The sequence below is a fragment of the Acomys russatus genome, chromosome 8 (assembly GCF_903995435.1).
Source record: "Acomys russatus chromosome 8, mAcoRus1.1, whole genome shotgun sequence".
Classification (NCBI taxonomy): domain Eukaryota; kingdom Metazoa; phylum Chordata; class Mammalia; order Rodentia; family Muridae; genus Acomys; species Acomys russatus.
This window is the reverse complement of record NC_067144.1, coordinates 8187696-8210960: the sequence shown is the minus strand read 5'-3', so window position 1 is coordinate 8210960 and position 23265 is coordinate 8187696. Positions and strand designations below refer to the sequence as shown.

General features: G+C 45.5%; 1 protein-coding gene across 1 annotated transcript in view; it reads right to left on the bottom strand.

Annotated features, from left to right (window-relative positions):
* The window catches only part of St6gal1 (ST6 beta-galactoside alpha-2,6-sialyltransferase 1), a 132404-nt gene extending 113006 nt beyond the window's left edge, over positions 1-19398 (bottom strand). Inside the window, exon 1 of the mRNA XM_051150779.1 lies at positions 18976-19398. The gene's annotated coding sequence lies outside the window, so the exon portion shown is untranslated. The remainder of the gene's footprint in view (positions 1-18975) is intronic.
* Between the last annotated feature and the right edge of the window lie 3867 nt (positions 19399-23265).

Genomic DNA, 23265 nt, shown 5'->3' with positions numbered 1-23265 from the left:
ATTATTTTTCTAGGGTACACAAAGAATGTTTTTCTTCTAAACAGCATAAAGTAATTTTGAAAACATGACGCTCCCATTCCCAGTAGGTGGGGTGGGTGTTTCTGGTGGGTTACCAATGCTCATTTTTGCCTAAGGGGGTTTGCTATAAATAAAAGTTTCATTTAGGGCTTTCTTTCCTCTATCTTTCTTTCTCTCTTATCTTTCTATCCCATCTAATATTAAGGAAAAGGGGGGAAGGAATGGAAGATATAGGTTGAAAGAAGGGAAGAGATAGGTTTATAGAATAAAAGGTAGATTATTGAATCTACTAGCTTCAAAAATCTTACATTGGTATTGTAGATTGATGAAAATTTAAGACTTTTGATTGATGGAAATTTAAGACTTCAACTTTTGCTTCACATTGATAAAAACTTAAATTGCATATTGCTATTCATTTTTTGCCTTATGTATTGTATATGTTGACCAAATATTATATATTGTATGTTAGAAACTTAAGATCATTTTGTTCAATGTTTATTTAATGTATTATTCATGTGCCACTCATTCAAAAAGGAAATGTCTTATTAAAAACTATTAATAATCTGTTCAGGAAGATAGGGGATAAAAGTTGGTATTTAGTTACCTAGAAATCTTACTAGATACTAACTTACTTTGTCATAGACCAGGTTTGTTTAATTTCTTGTATATGTCTTCAAAGGAGTAGACTGATAACTGTAAGAATAGAGTTGGTCTTCAAACTCTTCAGGGATCCACAGAATATGGCATTTAATGATGAGGGCTTTCCTGACAGAGAGAGACATCCACTTCTGGCCGCATCTCCGTATGCATTATTAAAGATAGGGGCATCACGAGACGAGGGTGACAGAATGGTCACTGGACTGAGAAACTGCTCTTATCTCTACTGCTGATGGCAGGCTGACTGTCCGCTATGATCAACAGTGATGCCTGAAAGTTGACTGTCCAGCTTTGAAGAGACTAGATGGACCAGACCGTCGGAATTCCTGCTTCAAAAAGCAGTTTGTTGGATGTTTTGGACTGATAAGGCTGAAGACTGATTGCCCCAATGAAGGAGAGAATCCGGTGACTGTCCAGGCGGTCTGCTCTCTCTGTCCTATCCACACTTGGAAGTTGCCGACCAGCACTTCCTTTATTAGATAGAATTTCCTTCTTGGGTCTCTGATGGGATTGAAGACTAGATAGCCACAGTGTTACTAGAAGCTTTAGTTTAAGAATTAAAAACACATTTATAGATTGATAACTGCAATTTCTCATGAAGAGACTTTAGAAAATTTTAGACAATAGGAAAGGACTCTCTTCGATAGGATAGTGGAATACTTTCTCCAAGGTTAACAAATATAAAAGGACTGGGTCATGTATTTGATACTTGATGATTCTGTATATATGTATATTTGTGTATATAGTTCTTAATTATTTTTTTAAATAAAAGGGGGGATGTGTGGGAAGGATTGTAAGCTTTGTCCCAGGTGAAAGCAGTCTCGGTGGGCATTGCCTCTTGGGAACACTACGGATAGACTGAATGGAGCCATCCTGGCTCTGAAATTCAGGAAGTAGACCTGGGGACTCCAGCCGGGCTATTGTGTTTCTAATCCAACATCGGTGGAGGCAGGGATCCTGACTTAGACTGGCCATTGCATGCCCGAGGGAGATGCAGGGGGAGGAGAGAGGAAAAGGCTGCATCTTTTGGAGCAGGATCACACGTGGATTTGTAGAGAGACCAGCTTATAAACCAGACCAGTGTGCAGGCCGGAGACACCTGGGGATCCGTCCCGTGGAACAGATACCGGAAGGCTTGCTCTTGTTTCCCTTTAACCCTTTTTCCTTCTTGTATAGGATTGTTGGATTGTATAATAAAGTCTAATGATTAAGAAACAGAGCCAACATTACTTTGTGTAGCCTTGGCTGCCCTGGACTCGCTTTGTAGACCACGCTGGCCTCAAACTCACAGGGATCCACCTGCCTCTGCCTCCTGAGTGCTGAGTGCTGAGATTAAAGGTGTGCACCACCACTGCCTGGCCTTTCAGTCACTTTTCAATCAGGGTCGGGGAGGTGGCTCAGCAATTATGAGCACTTACTTTTACAACCATCCATAACTCTAGTACCTAGTACCAAGGAGTCATGTGCCTTCTTCTGACTTCCTCAGGTTACAGGCATTCATGTAATGCACATGCAAGCAAAACATGCATACACATGAAATGAATCTAAACAAAAGGTCATTTTATTTCTAAGTAGGCCAGTGTGACAAATCAGATATGCTAGCCATGGCAGTGGAATTAAAGAGAAAACCTAGCTCCCACAACCACTGCCTCAAAGGAAGAATGCATGTTGGAAGCTCTTGGGATACAAAAGTGGTTCTTGCTACGTTAAAACAGAAAAGTTGAATTCACATACCCAGTATCTTCAGAACAAAACAAACAAACAAACAAACCAAAAACCAAAAACTATGATGAAGTTGAAACGAATGGCTTTATATTCTCTTTGATGACTCTTGTCCTTCTGCCTATACTCTGCTTCCTTACGACTAATATATTAACTTGGCTTGGCCTCCTTTCTAAAGTTTGCCCACACATACACCTATTTACATACATGCAGGCATCTATTATAGGATAGACCCTGAGCATGAGGACAAACCTGTGGCCTGTTTCCTTTGTGAGTCACCTTACTTAGTATTATACTTTCCAGATCCTTCCGTGTTCCTACCATTGACATTTTTTCTTGATAGCAGCACAATAGTCCACTTTGCTTAAGTACCACATTTTCATGATCCATTAATCTGTTGATGAGCATCCAGGCTGGTTCTGTGTCCTTGCTATTGTAAAAAGAACAATGGGTGGATGGGTAAGTATCTCCGTTGCAGGGTATGGAGTCTCTGGGTGTATGCCCAAGAGTAGAATGGTGGAGCCATGTGGTAATTCTGTTTTCAATTTTTTGAGGAACCTCTATACTGATTTGCACATGACTATATAATTTGTACTCCCGCCAGCAATGAAGAAGGGTTTCTCTTTCCCCACACCCTTTCCAACTCTTGTTATCAGATTTGTTCATGACAGCCTTCTAACTCAGGTGAGACAGTGTCTCCATGCATTTTCCTGATGACTAGAGGTGTTGAACGCTTTTGAAAACATTGACTGACCATTTGTGCTTCTTCTTTTGAGAACTGCCTGGTCATTTCATTAGTCTATTGTTAATTGGCAGTTGTCCCCATTACTTTTTGTTTTGTCTTGTTTTGTTTTGTTTTCGGGACTTTGTAAATTCTGGATCCTGGCCTGTGATCTTAAAAACAGCCATATGTTAGCCCGCAGTGGTGCCTCACTTCTTTAATCCCAGCACTCCAGAGGCAGAAGCAGATAGATCTCTGTGAGTTCAAGGCCAGCCTGATCTACAGGGTGAGTTCTAGGACAGCCAAGGCTAAAACAGAAACCAGAACCCCTGTCTTGAAAAACAAAAACAAACAAACAGAAACAACAACAACAAAGGTCTTATTTTAGCTGGGCAGTGGTGGTGCACATCTTTAATCCCAGCACTTGGGAGGCAAAGACGGGGGGGGGGGGGGGGGGGGGGAGCAAGTTCCAGGACAGCCAGAGCTATACAGAGAACCCCTGTCTCAAAAAACTAAAAGGAAATAAACCCCAGCCCTTCGTTGATCACAGTCTTGGGTCCGGCTCTAGTTGAAGCATGCGTGTTAATGCTAGGATGTAGGAATAAGCGATGCAGACTAGGTTGCAAAACTGAGGATCGGAGAAGCTAAGTCTCCAAGTGCAGAGAGTAACAGCCTAGCTGGAATTTTAACCCGAGCCCATTGAGCTGGGAAGCACGCGGCTTTCCCCTCCAGATGCTAAGGAAGTGAGACTGCAAAGGGAAGAGGATGGCAGCAGGCTTCTCTGCCTCACCTTGTGAGTCACCAAGACTGTCAGTGGAAATAGAGCTAACCCTTCAGGTGCAGGAGTGCTGTCCTGGCAAGGCTGCAGGGCTCCTCTTTCCCTGTTCGCTCTCCTCCAAATTGGCAGCCCAGAATAAGACATTCATTGTGAAGATGAAAAGAGAGGTGGCCACATGCCCTCTAGCATCTCCAGGGGATTTCTTTCTCACACTGTCATTAACCTCCTACAGCTCAGGCTCTGGGCCAGCACCCTCCAGCCCCGCAGCACACAACCTGACAAAGGTAGTCCACAGATGAATGACTCAGCCCCCTCCAGCCCCCCACCCCCGCCTGCCTCCCTCTCTCACCTGGAACAAACTCCTATGTCCTTGGTTCCCAAAGGGCTCACTCAGGCAAGCAGGCCTCTAAGCTTGGCTCCCCACCAGAGTTCACATCCATAGCCATACCAAACATGTCTTGGCTTCCATTTCTGCTCGACTCTCCCTCCCAAGGCCTTAACTGACAGGAAGAAAAAAAATTAAATTAAAAATATATGTGTCTGTGTCTGTGTGTGAGCGCGCACGCATGCGCGCGCGCTTTCATGGGCTGAGCCCAGCTGCAAGGTGCTGCTTGCCCCAAGCTCGTACGGATCCCCTCTACAGCTCTCTTGGCCTTCGCTACAGAGCTGCTGTGCTGTGGCCAAGTGTAGCTTATGAACACCAGGAAAGTTGAACTCATCGCACGAGATGCCGCAGTGCTTCGGCCCTGAGCTGGGCTTGCACAACAAGTGCAGCTCAAGAAACCACAATCTTAACACATGACCTCACACTTCAAGAGATGAAAGAAGGTCTCTTTTCTCTGTCAGCTTCAGGGACTTTATCTGAACTAAGGCTAAGGTTGTCTGCCGTTGAGTATGGCTAACATATTACAGCCTGGCTCTCGGGAGCTGAAGGATGAGTGAATATAGAGAGGTGGACCCCTTCAACAGTATGGAGTACACTGGATATTGACAGTAGTGTGACCACATTCTCCTATACTAAGGCTTTTGGACCTCCCGACCATGACAGGACCCTCTCCAGACCTAGGATGATCTTACGGGGGGCTCCAGGCTGAGATCTAGGCAGCCTTTCACCTAAATGTAGCTTCTCAAGCTCCAAGCCATAAGTACTCACACAGAATGAAGCCCACCACCGCAGTCCCTGCCAACCGCATCCTGCCTGTCTCTTTCCTGACCACCAGCCTTTCCCAGATGTGACAAGGAACTGCTTGCCTGGCGGTTCTCACATTCCTCCTCCTGACATGGCACGTCTGGACACCGTCCTCCACCTTCCTTCGTGGAGCTGTTGACAGCTATCCAGACCAACTCCCTAGCCCAAGCATCCCCCAGCAACTGGGAAGGCTGGAGAAACGCTCTCTCACTAAGCCAGGCAATACCAGTGCCTGCCCAGTGCCTCTCACTGCAACCCAGGGCTGCTTTTCTCAATCAAGATGGTACATGCCTCTTGACCAAGTTGCTTGTTTCAGCGTTTCAGGGACCCTGTCTGTGGCTGTGAGCAATTCTCTCACACACATGTGGGTGCTTTAACTGTTACATACTTTTAGGAAGGCAAGGCCCGCGTCCACAGTAGCACACCCTTCTGTGCACCTCTTCTGCCCTCCTTCACCCTGTGACATCTCTAACCTGATTTGAACAGAAAAATTAATGAAGAGTAGACAGTGGCACAATCATCACCCCTTTTATAAACAAAGAAATTAAGGGTGTCATTATGTGGCTGGATGCCAGAGTCTGGACAATAGCTTGTTATCAGATTAAAGCTTTAAGTATAAAATGTACAATTTGTGGTTTGGGTACAAATGGTCCCCTATAGGATCATATATTTAAATGCTTAGTTACTAGGGAGCAGAAGTGCCTGAGAAAGATTAGAAGGATTAGGAGACGTGGCTTCGAGGTTTCAAAAGCCCATGTCAGGTCTAATCTCTCTTTCTCTCTCTGCTGCCAGAAAACTCGAATGTAAAGCTCTCAGCTACTACCCCGGAGTCACGCCTGTCTGCTTCCCACCATGACGACCAGGGACTAACCTTTTAAAACTGTAAGCAAGCCGGGCAGTGGTGGCACATACCTTTAATCCCAGCACTCGAGAGGCAGAGGCAGGTGGATCGCTGTGAGTTCAAGGCCAGCCTGGTCTACAAAAGCGAGTCCAGGGCAGCCAAGGCTACACAGAGAAACCCTGTCTTGAAAAACAAAACGAAACAAAAAAACTGTAGGCAAATACCCAATTAAACTTTCTAAGAGTTGCCATCATCATGGTGTCTCTTTATAGCAATATAACAGTAACTAAAACACAGCTAAGTATAGTTTATTTTACAGGTAAATATAATCATGTAAACATAAAATATTTACCTACAAAACACAATAAGTTTATTGATTTAAAAAAAGGCAGCCTGTGAAATGCTTATTTCCCATTTGTCTTTTGTGGTTTTGTGTGTGTGTGTTTCAGTAAGGTAGCTAATCCGGGTCTCTGTACCTCACAAATCACAGCACAAAAAGAAACCACACACTTTGGAGATTCAGAAAGCCCGCGCGGTTCAAATCACATTTGCACCTTGAATGATTTTAAATCAATCACTTTCAACTTCGGTCTGGCCTCCCAGGTTCTCCCAGCATCCCTTGCTCCCTACCTGCTGCAGGACGTGGCTGAATACCCATCCTCTACCCTGAACTTTCCAGCCCAGGGGCAAGGGCTTCCCCTCTCCCTTCACTATATAATTCAGACCTTTTAGCACCATCTCTCTCTTCTTTCACTCTCCTTTCTTTCTCTCTCTCTCTCTCTCTCTCTCTCTCTCTCTCTCTCTCTCTCTCTCTCTCTCTCTCTCTCTCTCTCTCTTCCTCCCTCCCTTCCTGCCTCCCTCCCTCCCCTTGAATGGCAGCCGAGAGCTGCTTCCAATAAATCTACATTTATATACTTTAACCTGTCTTGCATTAGCTCATATCACCACTTCAAGATTTATTAACCTTCAGCACTCAGGGCAAACTGTCTCCTCTGTGAGGCCCTCCCCAGAAGTTTCTGGGTTTGTCGACCTTACCCTGTGCTTTGTTTTGCCTAGAGGTTGGTATTTACATGACTGACTCCCAAATGTCTATGAAAAGGCAATATCCTGTCGTGTTTGCATCTCCTACCCTACTCTCCACCCTCTGAGCACTAATGTTTAGTGATGCCATTTTAAATGAGCCTAAGTAGGTTTTTCTGTCTGTGTTTGTTTTAGAGGCGTGGTCTCACAGGTCATCCTGTTTGATTTGGAACTTGTTCAGTTTTACTCTCATACCCTCAGAACTAAAAAAGTCTTCTTTAGTCCCAGCTCCCAGATCATGCAACACACACACACAACTGGAGACCTACTAGAGACCTTTGCTGCCAGGTGTAGCAGGTGACCAAGTTTTGGGCAACAAGAACACGGACAAGAGTGGTGTGTCCCTCCAAGAACTTCCTCATGGCTGAACACTGGAGTTGAAGGTCACTGCACTCGGAGTATATTATATGCTTGCCTGATAGTGGCCTGACGTAACCTCACATGATAAAATTCTTAAATACAATTCCCCTATTGCTGTTCTAAAGCATCACCTTTGTACAATCTTTAGCTTGTAGGTGTACCTTTGTTTTGTCTTCAGCACACACTGTGGCTTCTCTTTAGGCTTCCTTTCTCTGCCATCAACTTGGCTTTTAACAGATCGCACTCAGTCCCCCTACCAAGGTGTGTACGTTACTAGGAGTTGAGCCCAGAGCCTCACTCATGCTGAGGAAGTGCTCGGCCACTGAGCCACCATTACACTCCCAGCTCACCCATTAACTTTCTCTAAGAATATTGTCTGTGTTTTCCTCAATTGTTTGTCTCGTAATTCTACCATTTTATTTCGGCCCACAATTTCCGCATTCCTTGATTTCTCGATTTGCTAATTTTCAATAATCTTTACTTTAAACAAGTACCCTACACTTCTCCCCATAACCCAAAACCAACTTCCAACCAGAAATTATCCTGGGAGATGAAGACAATGGCAACAGAGTTCATTTCTTCATTTGGTAAGACAGTACAATTTTGTTTGAAAGTGAACTTTGGGGGCTGGAGAGATGGCTCAGAGGTTAAGAGCACTGTCTGCTCTTCTAGAGGTCCTGAGTTCAACTTCCAGCAACCACATGGTGGCTCCCAACCTTCTATAATGTGATCTGGCATGCAGGTTTACGTGCAGGCAGAACACTGTATACATAATAAATAAATAAATCTTTAGGGGGTAAAAAACAGAAAGTGAACTTTGTTCCTTCCCAAATCCCACCCTCCTGTCCAAATCCACTGAAGACCCTGGCTCTGCCCTCTGGCCCTTCCACAGTGCCCATCCTAATCCCAGATGTTTCACGGGACTCCCCTATAAATCTGGAATGTTCTAAGAAAAAAAAAAAAAAAAAAAAAAAATATATATATATATATATATATATATATATATATATATATTTCTCTTTGTCACATAAAGGTTTCTTTGGAGATTTCTGGTCTACTAGTTGGATGAGTAAGTAGGAGTAAAAGACACAAACTGGAGAGATGGCTCAGCACTTAAGAGCACTGTCTTCTCTTGCAGATGTCCTGAGTTCAATTCCCAGCAACTACATGGTGGCTCACAACCATATGTAATGAAGTCTGATGGCCTCTACTAACTTTCAGGTGTACATGCAGATAGGCATTCAGATAAATAAATAAATCTTTTTTTTTTTTTTTAAAGCCTCAGGAGAAGTTGACATCAGGTAGCCAGCCTCAGTGTAGCAGAGGTGGGTAATGTCAAGAGGCAGATGGAAGATGAAAGATTTGACAAGAGATGCTTCCCTTCAAAAACTGAAAGAGAAGCATCGGGATTTCAGCCACCAGAACACACCCCAACTTGCCTCTGCAGACCCTGGAGTGGAGGCCAAATGCCTCGATGCCCACGGTCAAGACCAATCACCTCACACCTCAGATGACTGAATGGTCCACCTTTGAACAAATCACCAGGCCGCCTTGGCCTTTTGTTTCTCGCCCACAAAACAGGTAATAGCAGCCTGTGACACACACAGGGAGTGCGGAAAGACTGTCCCACACATACATGGACCACTCTAGCCTCCCCCAACATGTCCTGACTCTAAGGCTCTTACCCAGGCTCAACCTCAACACATGCAATATGCAGACCCTCGCCCTTGGCCTCTGTTGCATACCCCCTTCTCGCTCTTCTGCCAAAAGGTAATGACTGCTAACTGCTAACACCCAGCTGAGGTATTGCCTCTTCCAGACAGCATTTCCAAACTTTTCTCCCCAGCCTGCGCACACTCGAGTCATAATATGCATCAGTGAGGTTGTCATCTCTCTGTCATGTGTACCTCTGAGCAGATTCTGGATAGAAGGAGACAGTATTTGTCTGTATTCTAAAACCAGTGCTGTGCATGGCATGCAGCAGGGACTCCAGATTTGTTGAACGACTGAACAAAGTTAAGGATCCTGAGAAGAGAGGAACAGGGAAGTGTAGAAAGTTTGTCTGTCCTCAGATTCCAAGGCCCTACTGGTTACAGCATGTGTGTGTGTGTGTGTGTGTGTGTGTGTGTGTATTGTGTGTATGTGTGTGTATTGTATGTATTGTGTGTATGTGTGTGTGTGTGTTTGTATATGTGGGTGTGTATATGTGGGTGTGGGTGTGTCTGTGTGTGTGTGTGTGTATGTATTGTGTGTATGTGTGTGTATGTGTGTGTATTGTATGTATTGTGTGTATGTGTGTTTGTATATGTGGGTGTGTATATGTGGGTGTGGGTGTGTCTGTGTGTGTGTGTGCGTGTGTGTGTATGTATTGTGTATGTATTATACTCCTTATGTATGTAGTCTCTTGTCAAGCAGGTAACAGGCACTCAACAAATATCTAGAGAACAAATTATTGCTGACTGTATTCTCTAAAAGAAGCCCTTAATAATACTGACATTGTGCTCCATCTATAAGTTTCAAAGCACTGAAGGCAGCAAGCTGCGAAGCCATCAATCCCAGGCCAGGGCAGGTAACAGATGTCTTCGACCCTGCAGTTAACTAGTTAGCGATCACAGGTGGCTACCATACCTTTAAAGAGTAAAGAGGAAGAAGAAAGGAAATCAAGCATGGTGCAAATGAATCCTACCGAAAGGGGAAATGTCTGACGAAGAGCCACACTCCACAGACCTCACGGCCCCATAAAGTGGCTCGTTTGTCTTGGAGGGATGGTGAAAAGCTCCCTCAACTTCAGCAAGAAGAAACTGTTCAGTGAGGCTCCCCCACAGACAGCAAAACTAAGCAATTCCTCAGACCTAAAGGACTTGGGGGTGATGGCAGTGAAGACTCCTGCAACAGAGTGCAGAGAAAGAGGTGAAGTTCTACCTCCACTCTCGACTGCACCTCAACAGCAGCAGGACCACGGGAAGGTCTCTGTCCTTCCCTGAACCTTGGTCTTCTTATCTGCAAAATGGCACTACTAGTGCCAAGATACCAGTCTTGCTGTTAAGGTTGGGTGAAAATACACACAAACACACAAACACACACACACACACACACACACACACTACACACACACACACACACACACACACACACACTGCCCAATGAGAACCAAGAATACAGCGAAACTTGTGCCATCTTTCCCTCACAAACTAAGCCAAGGCTTAAACAAAATGGCATGGAAGGTAACTCTCTGTCCCAGCTCAGAGGACCATGAAGAGGTTACAAGCGGTTAACTGCTGAAAATATTAAACCTGAGCTGGAAGAGAGGGGCTGGGTATATTGCCTAGCTGGTAGAGTATTCTTGCCTTGCATGCACGAAGCCCCAGCCTTGCAATGAAAAAAAGAAAAAACAAAAAAGTTACATCAGAGTGCTATGCTGTGGAAAACAAGAGACAGATGCAGATTTAGAAAGACTACAGTGAAAAGAACTCCACACTCATCCTCCTGGGACTCACAGCTCTCCCCCGATTGCCACGTTTTCTGGTCATCTAAAGGACATGCGATCTCTTTATTCCTGTGAACACGATTTATGACTATAAGGTCAGGCTGAGCTGCAGTCAACGGCAGACAGCACAGCGGAGGGCTGCCAAGATCCGAGGGAAACTACAGTCAGGCCTCTTTGAAGGCTTCCATTCTAGCCCACATCTGCAGAGTAGATGAAAACTGATTTTTCTGTCCTCCCCTTGTTCCATAGCCTCAGCCCTATTTTTGCGTCTTTTGCTTCTTCCTACACAGTCGAAGACTTTCCAGCGTCCTATGTCTATCCAGTTCTGGAGCATCCCCTTGACAAGGAGGTCTCTGCCTTGTGGCATAGCTCACTCCCCAGCTGGGCAATTCTGTTTTCCTGGCCAATCCCCATGCCGCCCAGTCCACCTGTTCCTCATAGCGGTTCTCATTTTCACAGCAGTCACTCGGTGTGACTCTCCACGAGAGAGGCCTCTTTTATTTTTAAGTCCTACAGGATAGAAAGCTACAGTATTGACAGGCTGTGGTGGCGCACACCTGTAATCCCAGCACATGGAAGGCAGAAGCAATGGATATTTGATCCCACTGTGAACCCTGAGATTGTGAACTGAACTGTAAAATCCTGTTTCCCGTTTGGTGTGGTCTAGCCCTAACGCACACCTTTTTTGTTTGTTTGATTGTTTGGGTTTTTTGTTTGTTTGTTTTTTGGTTTGGGTTTTTTTTTTTTTTTTTTTGGCTTTTGGCTTTTGGCTTTCGGCTTTTGGCTTTTGTTGTTGTTTTTGTTTTTCCAAGAAAGGGTTTCTCTGTATAGCCTTGCCTGTCCTGGACTCTCTTTGAAGACTAGACCAACCTGGAACTCACAGTGACCCACCTGCCCCTGCCTCCCTGAGTGCTAGGGGGAGATTACAGGTTCTAACACACACCTTAATCCAAGAACTTTCTGTTTATTGTAAACAGGTGATTGTGGTGTGGCTCAGCCCTAGCACATACCTTTTAATCCAAGAGCTTTTAGTACACAGGAGTTAATAATGCTAATTCCTGGGTCAAGAGACAGAGCAAGTAACCAGATGACAGGAATTAAGCAGAAAGGGGGGACTTTGAACTGAAGGGTATTTATGACATTGTGGAAAAGAAAAAAGAGCTATTTTTGCTTTTAGCTGTTGGCTTTTTCCTACTGGACTGTGAGGTGAGCTAGCAAGCTTTTAGCCTTGGGCTTTTGGCCTTTTGTCTTTGGGGGCTTTTAGCTTTGAGCTTTTGAGTTTTAGCTTTTGGTTTTTCGCTTTTTCTTTCAGGGCATGAGCTGGTAGGAAGGTCATCTGGGTGCTTTCTCTGCCTCTCTGAGCTAGCAGGTTTTCACCCCAGCATCTGGCTCCTGAGTCTTCATTGGTAAAAATCAAACAATTTGGGATTTTCTTTCTTTATAACAACAGAGGTCAGCCTGGTCTACAGAGTGAGTTCCAGGACATCAAGGTCTACACAGAAACTCTGTCTCAAAAAAAAAAAAAAAGGAAGCAAGCTCCACTTTCCATATCTCTTTCATCACCAGTGTGTCACATGGCCTCCATCTTCCAATACTTCTGTGGGTGGGACCCAAGGGAGCACAGCCTTCTAAATGATCTAAAAGCAAGATGGGGTAGAAAACCCCCTCCTCCAGAGCCTGAGAACAAGCATCGCCTTTTCTCACTTCTTTGCCCCACAAGATCCCCAAGCCTGACCCTGAAAACAGAATCGGACTTGGAAGATTCCATGGGATGCAGGGAAGGTGATGACACAGCTCAGTTTTTGCACTTGCAGCTGAGGGCACCCAACCAGGTCAGGCTAGTTCCAAAAATATCTTTTCATCCAAATACAGTCTCTTGGTAAGCACCCTAGGTAGTCTCTGGTCCAGTTCTCCAGGACTTGGTTCTCAGTGTCCCTGGTCTCATGCAGTTGCCACTGTCCCCAGAGCTAGCTTTCTGTAGCTCACTGGCATTTGCAACCAGCTTCCGTACATTCAAAGTATAAACATTGCAAATATATTTTGTGAAAACCGACAAATCTTATCTTCCAGCAGAAGATTGATAAAGTAAATATTCTCCAAGTATAGAGTGTGATGTAGATGTGAAAAAAAATAGTAAGCGTGCACTGATACGGAAAGACTCCATTTTGTACAACAGACTGAAAAGACTCATTTGTAAAGTGGCAGACATGATATAATCCTTAAATTGAGTTTCTAACGTACATTTGAGCCAGGCACGGTGGCACACGCCTTAATCCCAGCACTGGGGAGGTAGAGGCAGGGGGATCTGTGTGAGTTCAAGGCCAGCATGAGTCTCAGGCCAGTCGGGGTCACACAGTGTGATCATGTTTCAAGAAACAAACAAACAAAAAAATTATATAGGACCATGAATACTTGGCAGATGGGTCGGAAAGGGTCTTCCTCCAGCTACCACTTAGGAGAAACGGAAGGGCTTCAGACATGGCTTAGCATCACTGGGATACATGTCCACTGGGCTTGATCACAAGGGCTGCCAATAATCACACAAATGGAGTTTGGGAGGAACAGCACAGGGAAGCAGGTTAAATTTTTATTATCTGAATATTCTAAAAATAATCTCCTTTATTATTCTTACGCGGAAGCATCTCGGACTTGCACACATCTTTCATTTGCTACCAGAGCTGGGGGGTGGAGGGGGGCTGGGAGGGTGGGAGGGGCTGAGGAAGAAGCAACAGTTGAGTTCCTGGCATGGCATGCCCTAGGGTGGCATGCCTCTTGCCCGAAGCTGTATAACTACTTAGTGATTGCCAGGGACCACAAGTCACACAGGCTAGGCTTAGGAATAACGGGAGTTCCAGGAAACTGACGCTTTCATTTGACTGCCATATCAGACTCTCTCTCTCTCTCTCTCTTCCTTCTTGAGTACAGCAACTGAAGAAAATGGGACTCATCGATGTCAGAGATAGACAGGTGAGTTATAAGTCTGAGCAGCCTTGGGCACATGGCAGGAGGACAGGATGGTGAACATGGCCCCTCCTCCAACCCATAAGGAAGCACTGCCTCCCAGGAAGAAAAGCTGGCCTCAAGTATGGTTTAGGCCTAGCTAACAATGGCCTTCTGTATTACCTTAATCAGTAGTCACCAAATTTTGTAAATGTGCTGTAAAAATATATAATAATAACAATAACAACAGCAACAACAACAATAATAATAATAATCCATGTCACTTGCCAAAAGCAGGCAACTAGTAAGAGGTGGACTCTTGCTCAAATCTGGTCTCCTGGCTCTCAATTCATTATTCCTTCTACTTTGTGCTTGTCCCTTTGGGACATGGCATGATCTCCATATTTGAGCAGTAAAACTGAAAAAGTGCCCAGGACAGCTTGTGCCCTCCCCTCCTTGGCCTGCTTCCCACAAGCTTGAGCGAATCCATAACGGCAAGAGGAGAGACAGGCCCCGAGCCAACACAAGTCAGTGCCTTAAATATGCATCATCAGGCTGAGTGAAATATTTATGGCCAGGCCGATAAGATGTCTGGGGGCATGCTTCAAAGTGACAAAGGGGCTGAGGCTGGGTTATTATACGTCAACCATGCATTTTCGTAAGGAGCTGAAAAAGAGGCACAGGACCCACAGGACCCCTCTGCACACTACTTATATGCGTTTGAAGTTTTTCACGCTAAACACAATGAACTGCATCGTGCAAGTGATTGTTTCTCTCTTGATTTGTCATTTGGTGGACAGGAGGCTATATTTTAATTAACCTTCTCTCGGGACAAAAAAAAAAAAAAAAAAAAAAAAAAAAAGCTATACCCTGCTTTCATAGTAAGAAAACCATTAGGGCCAAAGCTTCTAAAAGCTTGTTGGGGGGCGTGGTGCGGGGAGCGGGGGAGAGATGGGGGAAGGGAGGAACAGGGAGGGGAAGGACACACACATTATAACAATAATAGTTAGCCCTTACTGAGGGCTTAACCGGAGATTGTCTTTTCCCTTCAATGTCATCTTATAAACACCCTGTAGAATAAGGCCTGCTAGCCCTCTTTTCCAGAGAAGGCTAACTGATGCTTAGTATGTGTAGGTAGCTTGTCCATACCTACAAAGGAAGTGAATGGCAAGCAAAAATTCAATTTTTTTTTTTTTTTTTTTTTTTTTGTTTTTCGAGACAGGGTTTCTCTGTGTAGCCTTGGCTGTTCTAGACTCACTTTGTAGACCAGGCTGGCCTCGAACTCACATGAAGACTTGGTATGTATTTTGACTAAAACCTCCCAAGTTTCCTCAATAGCTTGTGCCTGTTACAATGTAACAATAGTCCCAGCATCAGGCTCTCTCCTATGGAAATTCAGGAAAGTAAACTGGAATTCATGTTAGCATGTTAGTCACAATATCAACTAAAACAGGTAAGCATGACTTTCCAGAAGTGGCCTCCACACGACAGACATTTCTACTGCTCCAAGGATGACAGCCTGTCTCCTCTGATGAGTGGCAGCATCTAGCCTTTCTCTCTTGACACCTGTATCTCCCCCTTTAGACCTCAAGGCTTTTACTCAATAAGTCAACTGAATTAATAAACGACCCTGGAGTTGTTCACTGATCATTTACAGAAACTTTACTGTTAAGTTTTCAGAGGCCACAAGAGCAAGACCACAGCCCAATGCCATGCACAGGGTCCTTCTCCCTCCGCTGGGTAGCCAGTACCTCTGGATTTCTCAAATAAAAATTGTGGCTAACATTTGAAAGCTTGAGGCAGAGATGGGATAGAAGAGGGAGGTGGGGGCTCCACCCTTGGCACCCCCTCACTGAAACGAGCTTGAAGGGATCAGATCCCACAGGAAGGTGCAAGGCAGCTGACGTGGTCATCACCAAAACAATTATTTTTGGAAACTGTGAAATATGAAAGCCATAACTACGCATGCATACAGTGATTCTCAATGATTTTGAAAAGAAAAACAAAGCCATCATTGTTTTGTTTTATGAAATCCAAAGACAAAATTACCAGATAGTAAATGGCTGTTTGAGATAGCGGAAAAAAAATTTTTTTGTTAGTGAATATTTTTGTTTTGTTTTGATAGTGGAATTTTTTTAAATGTTCTTCAATGGGAGTGTCTTACTTTTATAATCAGAACACTTTGATTCTGAACACAGATATGACCTTTCCAGTAATGACTTAGGAAAATCATCTCTAGTATTTTAATATGGAATAATAACACTAGTGTTACTGGTGAGCCTATGAAAACAGATTTATGGGAGTCACCGTGCTATCATGATGTTTGAGAATGATGCGGGCTAGTAAGAAATAAAAGTTTCCCTAATCAAGTTCTTATCACTGATATCAGGTACCAGCAATGAACTGCACGCCCATGCCTTCTTCAGACTCTAAGACCCCTAGCAGCATCTACTTTCAAGGAGAACCAGTGAAGACACTGGTAGGTTCATCAGGCAAAAAAAAAGAAAAAAGAAAAAAAGAAAAAAGAAAGAGAAAAAAGGAGCCCAGGGGGTTAACTACTGTGAGTAGCTAAGTGCAAGACAAGAGCGAAGTGAGCCACTCAGCAAGCCGAAGAAAACTGATTCTCAGTCACAACTGCAACACTGCACACATTACCTACCGTCAGCAGCCATTCCTCTGCTTAGCAGCCAAACCTGTTTAAATCCTTAAGGAACTCATCCTCTGACTTTAAAGGACGTTGTTATAGCAACCATAGCAAACCATAATAACTTGGACTTTACTCTGGGGTACCAACAACTTGTTTGATGCAACACACCTTCCCTTTCACGCCAAGAAGAGACACTAAAAGTAGTGACAGTAGATTAAAAAAAAAGCCTTTTAGAATCTATCCACTTAGCAGGAAACTAACCCCTACCTGCCTAAAAGGTAAGGACACCATCAGAAGGAGCCTTGAGCTTCCCAGGTTTCCTTGGACCTGCCTCTCTGATGATTTTAAACTCTCCTTAGTTCCTGACGTTCTCTGTTCTGTAAACCTTTAAAAACTCCGAGAAATTACTTCCACGTTGGAGCACAGAATTTGGGAACACCACTCAAAGTAGACCCAGAATAAGGTAGCTCTCGCTCCCTTTAAGTTGAGAGCTGCCTGGGGGTTGGGGTGGGGGGGGGGGGGGGTTGGGGGGTTTAGTTAAGTTGACATTAGAGTTAAACCACCTGGAAGCAAAGAGGAAAGTAAACACACCTAGGAGAGAAAGAGAAGCCACAGACCACAGCTAGCTGTGGGGAAAATGGCCACGGTGTTCTTTTCTATACCTGCTTCTCTTCTGCTTAAACACACACACACACAACACACACACACAAAAGCACAGTTACCTCCATAATGGATAAATTAATTAAATACAATCAATGAAAACAAGGCTTGTTCTCTAGCAAGGGGCTGGGGGCAGCTGGTTACAAGACACTCTTTCCTCCCAGGGGAGCTGATGCCAACAGCCCCTGCTTCTGCCCAAACAAAGGCCTCTTAGCACCGAGATGTGAGGCAAAACATCCAAGCCTCTGTAGTTGGCTCTAGTTCAGTTTGAGAACAAGAGGGCAGGCAGGAGAGCAGAACAAAGTTAGGGAAGCAGGACAGGCCTGGGAATGGGCATTTACTAAATCTTTCTTCTCCAAAACAGAGAACTCTTGAAAGGATTAATGGAAGGGTGCAGTTCCCAATCTGAATTATTTTCTTTGTTTTACTCAGCTCTGCCTAAGGCCACTGCCTTTTACGCTAACCACAGAACCGTTTGGACCCAGGAAGAGCGGTTTGGGAGACTCACACTCAAGGGGCTGAACTTTCAGACCTCAGTTTCCCCTGAAAAGCACAAGGTTCCCTAGCTGCCGCCTGGACCCTCTGGATAACAATGGTACATGGTTGGAGGCAGTCTAGTTCTCTCAGAGACAGGTTAATCTCCACAGGAGCTACTCAAGGTAAAGTGTCAGTTAGGCAGGATGCTGCTGTCACACCTGCACAGGTTGCTTAAGATCTGCTCTCCCCACTCCCCAACCCCTAACCCCCAACCTGGCAACTCGGCCTCAGGGCTGCCAAGCCCAGACTTCACCAAGTAAAATCTGGTTTCGAGAGCAGAGTAAAAGAAAGGAAAAGTATAGCAAACAACGAACATACCTCAGCGAGCCTCAGATATACATCCTCGTCTAGAGGAGAGGCCCTGGGTGGCCTTGTGTGAGGAGGAAGAAGAAGAAGAAGAAGAAGAAGAAGAAGAAGAAGAAGAAGAAGAGAAGAAGAAGAAGAAGAAGAAGAAGAAGAAGAAGAAGAAGAAGAAGAAGAAGAAGAAGAAGAAGAAGAAGAAGAAGAAGAAGAAGAAGAAGAAGAGCCAGTGACACCTGGAGTGTCTAGGCACAAGGATCTCCTCCAAGGCGAGGTGCACTGGTGAATTTTGTTTAAATTCTTTCAGTAGGCTAGGGAGGCGCTCGAGATACCCCCAACTGAAGCAGTCGCCAGAACACCAGGACAATGAAAGGTACCTACAAGACCCTTAGTTCAACCCACAGCTCAAGAAAACTTCTTGGGAAGGAGGCAACGGTTTGTCCCTTTCACCTCAAGGACATGCAGAGAGGTAGAGCACACTAGGAGGCTGGAAGGGGGGCTTTTTTTTATGGTTTGTATCTTGTCCTTTTAAAATCTACAAGTTTAATCCGACCTCTTACAGGGTACCTTTGCAAAACGTCTCTTGCCCTCAGGCAGAGTGAGGACTCCAAACGCCGCGCCCCTTGGTTTTGGCTGGGACAATAACCTGCCCAAAGGCGGTTCAGCAAGGCAGCTCAGCTGGGCTAGCTGCGCCCAGATCCCTGGCGGGGTACACGTGCGTTTGTTGTGGTGCTTGTGCTCCCACTCCCTGCACCGGCTCAGTTTCCTGATCTGTTACCCCAGTGAGCAAGATCTGAAGGAACCCGCACTCTGCGAGGCAACACCTTACACAATACAGACGCTGCGGCGCAGGTTCCTAAAGGCCCGCACACGTGGGTTTGTTATGGGTACGCAGGCTAGCGAGCCGCGGGAGGCCAAGGCCGACCCCTCCCCTGGTCCAGCGATAGGCACCCCCAACCCAGGGCGGCTGAGGCTGCCCCTCAGAGCACCCATGTACCCCTCCTTCCGGTCCGTGTCGCCCGCCTCGCCCCTACTCACTTGCAACGCTCTCAGCTGGGAAAGCGCCCGCCGCTGAGTCCACAGCGCGGCCGGCAACCCTATTCCCTTTGTTAGGGTTGGGCAGTGCCAGGGCGGCTCCCCAGCACAGCCTGGTCCTGAACTCCACTCCTCCAGGTGCCTCCAGACCTCACCGGGCTGGGGGAAAAAAAAAGAGCCCAGGATTCAAGTTCCGAATGAGTGCCCGGAGAAGAGGTCTTCTGGGGAGCAGTGAGAGTCTGGCAGATGTGGGTGCAGGGGACCGGGGAAGAAAAGAAGAAAAGCACTGGGAGGAAACGAGATCTCCGTTATGCAAATAGAGTCGTTAAAACTAGAAGAATCCTCTATCACACCGGCCCCAAACCATCCTAGCCCTCTGGAGGTCGCCAGCGAGCACGCTCAGGGTTAAAGGTGCCTGCTTAGGGCTCCCAGTAATGCAGAAATCTTGCAGTCCCACCACAAAGAGCAAGCTTGGGGGCGGAGCAATGAATGCGGCAGGCAAGGAAAACCAAATGCTGCCTCCACCCCCACCCCCGGCATGTCCTGAAGTATTAGATTTAGCGTTGTCTGGCGAAAATACGCTCTTACAGTGTCCTGGCTCTGCACAGGCTAATCCTGATCCGGCAAGTCATACTTAACCCCTCTGAAACCTCAAATTTGTATGTAGAACACACATTTTAGACTCTAAGATTTAGAGTTTAATTTTTAAAAGCCTCCAACATCAAATGTGGCTTGTGCATAGCATCTTCAAACTTCTCTCTCTCTCTCTCTCTCTCTCTCTCTCTCTCGCTCTCTCTCTTCTCTCTCTCTCTCTCTCCTCCTCCTCTCTCTCTCCTCTCTCTCTCTCTCTCTCTCTCTCTCTCTGTCTCTCTCTCATGTTCTGGAACCCTGGGACCAGAAACTCTCTGTGCAGGTAATAGAACGGCTGGGTACCTTCCTTCCTTCCGTAGAGGGTTGGAATATGGCTACTGGAGAAGTCAGGAGGAAACATCTTGTTGAAGAAGCAGCCCGACCGTATCTGATTACCCAGAGACCACTTCCGAAAGATTGAAAACAATCTATAAAAGGGCTGGAAGCAGGTTTCTAGCCACTTCTTCAGTTCTTCATATCCCAGTGAAGAGATGTGACTCCCAGAGGCGGTAATCATATTCCAAGTATCTGTTGAATACTCACCTCTGTGTTGGGAGAGGAATCAAATAGAGACCACCACCCCTCCCCCCAAAGCAGAAAAATGCTGGTCTGCATCTTCTGGCAAAAGCAAAATGGCCTCTACTGCAAGAGTGCTTGAAGCTGGGGCCAGTGTGTTTGCCTTCAAGTCCAGGTAGACAGTGCCCACGACCAAGCTGGGGGGAAAAGGTTGCATCCTCCACCCCAGCACCCTTCTTTCAGACTGCTCTTCTTCCGTCTTTGATTCCGCCCCCTTCCCCTCCCCCTCCCCCCTCCCCTTTCCCTCCCCCTCCCCCTCTTCCTCCTCCTCCCCTCTGCTGTTTCCCCTCTTCCAGCCTCCCATGGAGGCAGTGGCTCAGTACAGAGGCCGAACAATGAATTCAGTTCTGTGGCCAAGAAGCTATTTGTTCCTGAGTGAATTCCACAGTCTTTTTGAGCCATTCTTTCCTCTTCTGCAACATGGAGACCCAGAGGATAGCTCTATTTTTCATGATTAGATGAAGCAGTTTGTAATGTAGGGTCGAGTGTATCGAGCATGCTCATCATCGCGCACTGTGAGGTGAGTGAATAAACAGAGGCGGATAAACTGAAAAGGTGCTCGCTGAAGGTTGAAGGTTTTGTTCTACTACATTAAAAAGCTTTTAAAAGATTTTACATGTGGCATGCAGCGCATTTTCACATTTTACGTTGATTCTTCTCCAGCCATATTGGAAGATGGAAGCAGAAAGAAGGAATGTAAGTGGGAAGACTGGTGTGGAAATCTATTTAAGAACTTAAGCTGTAAACAGGCCAGTGGTGGCGCAGGCCTTTAATCCCAGCACTCGGGAGACAGAGGCAGGCAGATCGCTGTGAGTTCGAGGCCAGCCTGGTCTACAAAGCGAGTCCAGAACAGCCAAGGCTACACAGAGAAACCCTGTCTCGAAAAAAACAAACAAACAAAAAAGAACTTAAGCTGTGACACTTACACAGGACAGTAAGGAAGGGCATCTAAACAATTGCCAACGGCAGACATACTGTGTGTTACAGTGTATATTACGCTACACTGAGTGTTTAGCCCATCTATGGATGAGGAAATTAAGTCAACCTTGAGAAATCAGAATCCCTCATATTCACTAAAAGCCTCAGCTCATTCTTTCAACCTCCCTCTTGTTTCAACTCGACTTGGGAACTAAAAAGTAGACAACAGAAGAGAAACTTTTAAAACGTGGAACAGTTGCTCATCTTGAGTTCTGTTTTCTAGGACCTCTGACCAATCAGTGGAGAACACAAGGGCAGGGGTTCCCTCTGAATGTTGAACTTGCCAGACTGATAATAACCACACACCATGGAAGGCCTAAAAAGCTGCCCTGAGGGTCTGGGGCAGGTGAGCAGGCATATAGGGGTGTGCCCAGAAATTTTTCAGGGGGGAGTCAGCATCTAGTGGCTTTCCCAAGGTGACTCTCTCATCAGTAAGACCTACAAGTGAGAGACACAATGATGAGCTACTCACTTGGGACTATTGTATAGTCCCTGTGTCCACTGGTTGTTTTCCTTAGAACTACATACTCTGTAACTTCTGCTCCCACTATCTGATTGTACCCTCCACTAGTAAGTTGAAATGTCAACCCCCACTAAAGGGATAGCATTAGGAGCCGGGGCATTAGAGAAGTGGGCAAAGCCATCTTGAATGAGACCAAGTGTCCTTACCAAGGAGACACTGGCATGTCCTTCTACCACCTTAAGATGGAGCTAAAAGGCACCAGCCATAGACTGGATGACTGTCCTCATTAGTCGTCAAAGCATTCATCACCTAGATCTCAGACCTACCAGGCTTTAGAATGGTGAAGAATACACTTTTAGGGCTTTAAGTCGCCTAATTTGTGGTGGTTTCTGTTGCTGCAGCCTTAATAGACTACTCAGTATCTTAGGCCACGCCCTTCTCAGTCATCACTTCAGGGGGTTTACTGGTGAAGATAATTGAGGTCTTGCTTTGTAAACTTGCAAACAGTACTTCCGTAGCACTTTTGAGGAGCACCCTGGTGGCAAAGGATATGGCAGGCAATTACAAGTTTCCTCCTAAAGACAAGTCAAATGAGTTTGTATCATCACGGTTGCAAAGGGCTTCTATTTGCATGTAAAAATACATCTTTGTATATACTTTTAATAATTTATTTTATTTGCATTGGTGTTTTGCATCCTGTGAAAGGATGTCAGATCCTCTGAAGGTGGAGTTACAGACAATTGTGAGCAGACATGTGGGTGCTGGGAATTGAACTCAGGACCTGTGGAAGAGCAGCTCTTAACCACTGAGCCATATCTCCAGCCCATATCTCTCTCTCTCTCTCTCTCTCTCTCTCTCTCTCTCTCTCTCTCTCTCTCTCTCTCTCTCTCTCTGTGTGTGTGTGTGTGTGTGTGTGTGTGTGTGTGTGTGTGTATGTGTGTGTGTGTGTGTGTATGTGTCTATAATGTACATCTTTTTTTCCCCCTCCCCTGAGCCCTCTTCAGACCCTGTCACCTGAGGGGCAGGTACATACCATCTACATGCAGGTGAAAATCAGGCTCAGAAGCAGAGGTCAAGGGGGCAGCCAGAAGTTCACAAGTACAGCCTTGAGCTGGGCCATGCCACCAAGGTCTTTTTCTTTCCAGCTTCCTCTGGACCCCTGGCTGCCATAGGACAAATCCATCAAAAGGACAAAGACATCTCATGATCTACAGCTGTCAAAATTGCTGCTATACTCTCACAAACTGCCCTGGCAACCAAACTCACCAACAATGGCAGGAAATACCAGCACTTTGGACTTTTGAGGAAGCAAAGGTGCTTGTAATAAATTCTCTTACAAAGAGCTGGAAAATCTGCTTTCCTTGGAGAACTTCTGCTGTGGAAGCAATCTACTGTCTGTTGACTATTACCCTGAGAACCACTGTCAGTGGTGGCTCAGACTTCATGTAGAGAGTACGTAGGTTTTAGAAACTTTGTTGAAATTCACTAATATTTCCAGGGAAGAGGAGGGCCAATATTTTGTGCCAGTTCGAGATTTGTTTCAAACTTGCTTCCTTCCGTAAGACCGCATGTTATCACAGCTGTTTTTTTTTTTTTAATTATTATTTTTATGTTTCATTTAACCCTCTTTGTTCACTAAGATGTAT